This window comes from Dreissena polymorpha, chromosome 8, assembly GCF_020536995.1.
Source record: "Dreissena polymorpha isolate Duluth1 chromosome 8, UMN_Dpol_1.0, whole genome shotgun sequence".
Taxonomy (NCBI): domain Eukaryota; kingdom Metazoa; phylum Mollusca; class Bivalvia; order Myida; family Dreissenidae; genus Dreissena; species Dreissena polymorpha.
The window spans coordinates 21,560,093-21,567,721 of NC_068362.1; the positions used below are offsets into that span (position 1 = coordinate 21,560,093).

A 7,629-nucleotide genomic window follows, 5' to 3' on the forward strand; every position below is an offset into this window, starting at 1 on the left:
TTTTGCTTGTTTGACCTGTAACCTTTGTAAAAAAAATATTTACACCTTAATGGTAAAAAGGTTATTTGAGATAAAATCACAACAGATCATTACAAGCCCCATGTGATTATAAATAAAAGACACACACAATTTGCAAAAAACAATGTTTATATTAAAAACAACAAATAATGTGAACATTTTTACAGTGCATTTTTAACAAAACCAGGAAAACATCTACCCAAGATACATTATCACAATATGCGAGCACATTTAACATAATAAATTAAAATAAATAACATTCTCCTCGTTGGGCTACCACAGGTAAAAATGGGAGGAAGGGTATGAACCATGATTATATACAGTTTCAGTTAGTGAGGGGTGATACAGAGGATAAAATTAATAATAATTGTTTTTAACTGTGTTGGTGGTACCGGATTTATAAAATGACAACATTAAGGAATCCTTCATCCTATCTTTTCCTGGAATAGCCCTTTACACATATTTACACCTATGAACAAAGGAACATATTGCTCAGCACTAAACAGTTTATATATTCTCCCCGCAGTACATGACACAAAGCCTCCTCAAGGCCCATCTCATGTTCTCTTCCACTGTTGATATGGGCAGGGCAAACTTTTTGGAGATGACAACTGAAATGTATATGAACAATCAATGCAGGATTTTACTGTACATTACAGTATTAAAAAAACATGTAGAAGTTTATTCTACCCAAATCAAGTCTGATCTGAATGACTTAATTTTGGTGGAATAAACTTTTACATCAATATCATCAGTTCAGATATCCCATTTTAACATCATCTACATAAGAAGGATTTCAAAAGAGGTTTTTGAAACAAGGAGGCAAATTACTGTTGCTTGAATTTTTTATATCGTTCAAAATTAGAGCTTGATCGTTAACTTTATACTGAGGTTATTTTTGTCTGCCTATGTGTTAAATTCTCAAAACTTTTATACACAAACACAATTTTTAGTAACTCTTCAATTTTAGCAGTAGTATTAAATTAACGCAAGACAGATTATGTGCTGGAGTCAAATTTGAATCAATTGCATTATGTTTGTTTCAAAATGAATATGGAGGCAGTAGAACACCTATATATTTAAATCCCCTTTTTCCCTATAAAAAAGAATCATACCAACCATGGCATAGTGTTCAGCAATCAGGAGACCCTCTCGAATCTCCCCCTTAGGGGAGGTTGAACAGCACTTCATAGAGCAGTCACCAGCTGATCAGGTCTGAAAACTATACTGTCATGGCCTTTGCGAGGTGCGTCTTGTGCATGATCTCATTTGAGATCAGGTCCTGAAAGATATTTTATAATGTAAGTGATAAATATTGCTGTTATGGTATATCTTGTTACTATAAATATTATTAATTTAAATCAAAACAAGTTTGTTTGCTTGTTGTTTTTGTTTGTTTATTTTTGCAATTTAAATCCTGTGATCACATGTGACTTAACGCTTGTCATAAATAATTAAAAGAAATTACGTGTGGTAGAAAATACTGTTTGAAAATGTACCAAGATATGTGGTCTCATTTGGCTGTGTGGACTGGTCGGAAGTGTGACGCCTTTCAAATGCTAAAACCTGTATAGTTTTACCTCTCAACAAATCCAACTTTCCTTGGTCAAGGACAGGGCTCGGTTTTCCCACTCCTGATCTACTCAAGTTGGGCTGCTCGTGCAGGGTAAAATCTGGTGTCAAAATCCATACATCAGTAATAGTCCCCCTTCTGCTGTCTTTTGGCAGGAATATTCTATCCAAAGAATCTTCCAATCAATGTAAATTTCACCTTGGGAGTTTAACCTTCAAATTTAAAATATAAAAGTTTTCATTGAATATGTGGGAAAGAAATCTGTTCATTAATGACCAGAAATAGGTATAAATAACATTTAAGATGACAATAATCATAAAATACAGCCATAATTATTCAAATGGTGTTGTTTTTCCTTATAATTGCATTACATTTATACTTATCCATTTACATTTCCCAGTGACAATACATAAATATGATAATGATCATAATTAATTCAATATAAAACCAAATAAAAAAGTGATGTAAAAATGAAAATACAAACCTAAAACAACTGTTCTTCAGTATTCCAAGATAACAGGCAGTTGATGAATTATGAGACCATATCACTTTAACCATCCACTTTGAATCTCCTTTGCAACAAACTTATTGTTGATTTACACATTGTAGTACATACACATTGTTTTCACCACACAATACTTCATGCTGAAAGTTATTCAAGACATTTTAAACTAGAATTATAAGTCTTAATGTTACTCAATTATACCTTAAAGCTCAAAGTCAGTTGATGAAAACCCCCTTTCTTTTCAAAACATAACTTCCTGTCTCCAGCCAATCAAAGTCGCTTGTTTTCAAATAGATGGTGGCTCAGCCAATCAAAAGTCTATCAACACCCCTTTTGTTAGGCCTATAGATGGAGCACTGATACTGTGATAAGAATTAATGTTTATGATTTAATTGGGGGGGGGGGGGGGGGAGGGCTAATCTCTTATGTGTGTCAGCCAATTACTAAATCTGAGAAATATCTACTGATTTCAACACCAACATATATGTATTTATTGAATAATACACAGCACCCTTAGCATATTATATTTAATTGTGAATATTAAAAAAAAACATGCTGAATGGTGTTAGCAAATAATATTAATAGTATAAATATTATTTATTTTTATTGCCTTTTAAATTGTATGTTAAAGGTCAATGTGGTAGGCATTAATTGTATTGGGGTTAAATATCAGTATAAGAAAGTTAAAATAGTTATTGTTTTTATAATTGATGCTGGCAAGCCCACATAAGTTTCCATATATTAATCAACACTTTCACACTGAAACTAGTTTTATTTATTATAAAAACAGTGTCACTTTCCCCCCCAAAAAATTAATAAAAAAACACACTGTAAGTCTATTGAATTATCCAAAGAACATGAATTAAATGGAAGTATTCACATTTTTATAGATGTGTGATTGTTCTTATAATATATTTAATATTTATGTATTGATTCAAAGTGAAAGACAAACAATTTCATATTCAGGTATAAAACTAAGTTTGAACATTTTAACATTTTTATAGTATCTGTGAACCTGTGATGTTCTGAAAGAGCAATTTTTATCCAATGTTTCCTTAAAATTATGGGGAGCCCATAAATGTACAAAAGGTGCAATGGCAAACAAGCTGTAAAAAAGCCCCTTTACAATTCACCTTGATAATATATGGCTATAAACATGAAACAAAGATCTAGTTGAAGAATTATTGTTTTATTGTTGAGTTATGTTAATAAACAAAAGACCAACTTATTGATAAGTGTGTTAAAGTGAGTCTTTTAGCCTTGTTGCGGCTTTCAAATTATTTATAAAAAGACCAACTTAAACTCGCTTTAACCCACTTCTGTTTATAAAAAGACCCACTTCTGTTGTAAAAGACTCGCTTATGAAACAAAAAGACACACTTAAACACACATAAACCAACTCATAAATAAAAAGACTCACTTTTGACACATAAAAAACCAACTTCTTACAGCAAAAAAACTCGCTTTAACACACATCTACTTTAAAAAACCAACTTTAAACTCAGTTAAGCACAGTTTAGCTCACATAAAACTCGCTTTTATTAGCAAAAACCAACTTCCGCTCAGAAAAACTTAGAAAAAACACAGTTTTATGTTGGTTTAAGTGTGTTTTGGTATGAAAGTGGGTTAACTTTTTGCAAGGGTTAGATAATAAGCAATTTACTTTATTTGTTTGGAGTTTTAAGCCGCCTTCAACAATCTTTCAGTTATATCATGGCATCTGGTTACCTAACATTTCTAAACATCACGCCAACTCCTTGCTAGTAGCTGGCAACTACCCCCCTTGATACAGAGGTGGGTAACATAAATCCGACAAGGAGTAGAACCTGTCTGGGCTCTGGCAAAATATACAAAAAAAAGAAAGTAGAATTGCAAGTAATTAGTTTTTTTCCTATACATTTTTTAGATAATGCTACACCACAGCAGATGGCCAGAACAATAATGGGTATAACTTCACTTGGAGAAGAACTGAGAAATATAGTGTTATTTGATCTTGAGATGGAGGCACAAGAGTGTGCAAACAAGGGAAGTGCACTGTACTTGAAACACTTTGACAACTTAATCAAATTTAGAAGGGAAAACATCATAAACGAAATGGTCAAAAAACAAAGTTTCCTTGCTCAGGTGCCTTGCCATCACTTTACCTAGAAATAAGATAGGTGACAGTAAAAGGATCCAAGACCTCGTCCCAGTGTTGGGGACAGCGTATGCGATCCTGATGAAACAGAGATACTCTGCTCTGTCTGGTGTACAGAAGATGATCTCAGTAGCATTAGCAAATGTACAAACACACCAGAAGGTAAAGTTCATGTTTAGTTACACAGTTTCATGTTTGTTTCTGCCCTGTTAATTTCCTTTTGTTTATATTTGTATGAGTACTGTTAGCTTCGATGTCTTGTCTGATTATTTATTATTAAAACTTAAAGGTTAAGAAAAGTAAACAGTTTATATTACATGCTTGAGGAAAGTTAATTGTCCTCATCAGGATTATTTTTTTAACAACATTGAAGCTTAATTGTAAGGATTTAGGCCAATAATGTAGTAAGCTAGAAAATTCAAAAGTGAAATTAATAGGATTTGTTAAGTTTACAATGCACTAAATCAATTCACACGTATATTTGTGATTACCTCATGATTTTTTACAAGTATACAGTAATATGAATATAAATTATAGACCATTGTATAATCTGTTATGGGCATTATTCATTAAAGATATTTTTCAACTTGTGACATTTAAAGAAGGCGCCGTTTTGAATAATCAAAGATTTTAATTATGCCCCCCCCCCAATCGAAGAAGAAGGGGTATATTGTTTTGCAAATGTTGGTCGGTCAATCCGTCCACCAGATGGTTTCCGGATGATAACTCAAGAATGCTTAGGCCTAGGATCATGAAACTTCATAGGTACATTGATCATGACTGGCAGATGACCCCTATTGATTTTCAGGTCACTAGGTCAAAGGTCACAGTGACTCGAAATAAGAAAATGGTTTCCGGATGATAACTCAAGAATGATAAGGCCTAGGATCATGAAACTTCATAGGTACATTGATCATGACTGGCAGATGACCCCTATTGATTTTCAGGTCACTAGGTCAAAGGTCAAGGTCACAGTGACATATAATGTATTCACACAATGGCTACCACTGGAACTGACAGCCCATATGGGGGCATACATGTTTTACAAACAGCCCTTGTTTGTCTTATGTTTGTAAATGTTCATGTTCTTAATCAAATCAAAAGCTGAATTTGCAAGTTGGTCATGTGCAGGCTAAAGCTAGGTTACAACTTAGTCAAATCATACACAAGTTTTTGACACTATAGAAGGAGTTTTGAGTGAGCGATACAGGGCTATCTTGTTTTAGACATACATGCCATACGTCCCGGAATATCCGGGACAGTCCCGGAAATGCATACCCTGTCCCGCAGTCCCGGAAATTGGTCAAATGTCCCGGATTTCAGTAAAACCTGTATGTTCCTCATCTTAGCATGCAAATCTGTACTTGCCACTGATATTGCGTCATCTCCAAAACAATGACTGTCCGATTAGGCAAAAACGCTACGTGTCAAAATCGATCAATTAACGGGGGGTCCTATTATCTTGTTGATTGTCTCGTAATCACAGTCAAACAAAAGGGGTTAATTCGCTGTGAATTGGCTTGCTCAAATTTGATGGCTGTGTAGTTTTAACGGATTGCGCGATGCACATTCATGAATAAATCCAGTTTCACCCGGATTTTCGCGATGTCAGATTCATTCACACTCATATTGCGACAAACAACACGCCTTTACGCTCAGCGCATACAATGTGAGTTGTAACAGTTTGACGTCATAGCTTACACCGCGCGCGCCACCCATGACAACGTCTGAATTCATCACCCGTGTTACACGCAGTCCACGTTTTAAGTGTATACAGTGACTGAAAATTAAATCAGCACTGAACTATCTCATGTTAAATACATGTGCTCTTTTCAAACACACAAAACACGTGGCTTGTATCTAGTAACGGATGTAGAAATGTTTAATTTGTCAATTGTTTAAAGTAACAATCACACTAAAAAATATCGAATATTTCGTTAAATAAAGCTAACCCATAAAAAATCTATGTTCCTTTTAGCAAAATGCAAGATTTCAACGTTAGATGTTGTCTGGTAGAATTGATTTAACGAGATACAAAATGCTCGTTTTTATTTTTTTGTGGCCACAAATAATTCCATTTATATCTCCCGTGAAATATCCGAACATTTACGGGCGAACACGAGATTGGATACGGTAAGCGTCGGAAGCATGACGTAGCTCTCATAAATAATCAGTCTGTGAAATCAAAATGAATTCTGGGTAACTGGAACTTAGCGAATGCGAAAATTGCTTGTATAAATTATGCAAATGAACGCAACCCGAATGAATCCGATCCTGACTCGAAAGCGAAAGTATATTACATCATGGAACGATATTTTGATATTTAAAGATGCTTAAAACTTGCCGAATGCTTGTAATAAAACGTTTTTACATCAATGTTACTTGTTTTTAGGGTCTTCCTATTGTAATTAACCATCGTATGGTACTACTTGTTGTCGAATGTTTTTATATAGCATAATACAGTAGCCGTATGTATTGGTGAGCGTGATAGTGACTTTAAGCAATTTACGATGTTAATTATACTTTATTCTTCTTGTTTAAATAACGTTTTTTTTGTGCATTGATCTTAAATGAATGTTAAATTTGTTTATTCCAGGTAATTTACATAAGTAATTTAACTAATTGGATATCGCGAAAAAATGCGTACCAAAAATACATGTATGACTTCATATATCGCTATTTGTATACATGTCCCGGAAAATCGGCAAATGTCCCGTAAAATTTAGCACAATGTCCCGGAATCAGTCTGAAAATTTATGGCATGTATGTTTTAGAACAGCCTGTAGTAAAAAAGGGAAGGTATTGTATTTGTTTCAAAAGTAACATTTTATTGTTATTGGAAGTAACTGAGCAATTATATGATGTCATAGTTTTGGTTATTTTGCTCACTTGTTATGATGTGACAAGGTGAGCTTTTGTTATCACTCTTTCTATGTTGTATTTTATCCAAAGTTTATTGTGAACACATAAGATATCATTTTACAATGTTTAAATTTGGGTGTCACCCCTTTGCCAGATTCTTATGAAACCTAGTCACCTCTATGTCATTTTGGGTTTCATATTCTATCAAAAATTAGGGCACTAGGTCAAATATAAGAAAAGGTCTGTTAATACTTTAGTGGTCACATTCTCTCTTTGATCCACTTGTAAATTGGTTAAAACATTATTTTAAATGATTTCAAAGTCAAGCTTGAAAGTAGCATATTCAACATTTAGGTCACAAGGTCTAGTCTCAGTGATTAACAGGTCACGTTCCAAATTGGGTGATGTGCTTCCAAGCATTTGATCAATAACTAAAATCATTAAAATCTATGTTAACACTTACATGTTTTACCTGATCTTCATGGCAGTTGATCAGAATGTTCAAATAAATAAAAGTAGGAACTCGGAAACAAG

At 33.8% G+C, this 7,629-nt stretch overlaps 1 long non-coding RNA gene across 1 annotated transcript; it reads right to left on the reverse strand.

Annotated features, from left to right (window-relative positions):
- Positions 1-215: 215 nt before the first annotated feature.
- LOC127843182 (uncharacterized) lies at positions 216-2,323 on the reverse strand. The gene is made up of 4 exons (XR_008032116.1): positions 2,076-2,323; positions 1,599-1,803; positions 1,134-1,300; positions 216-629 (listed from the first exon to the last, which is right to left on the reverse strand). It is a non-coding gene; the product is annotated as an uncharacterized LOC127843182 (long non-coding RNA).
- Positions 2,324-7,629: the final 5,306 nt, after the last annotated feature.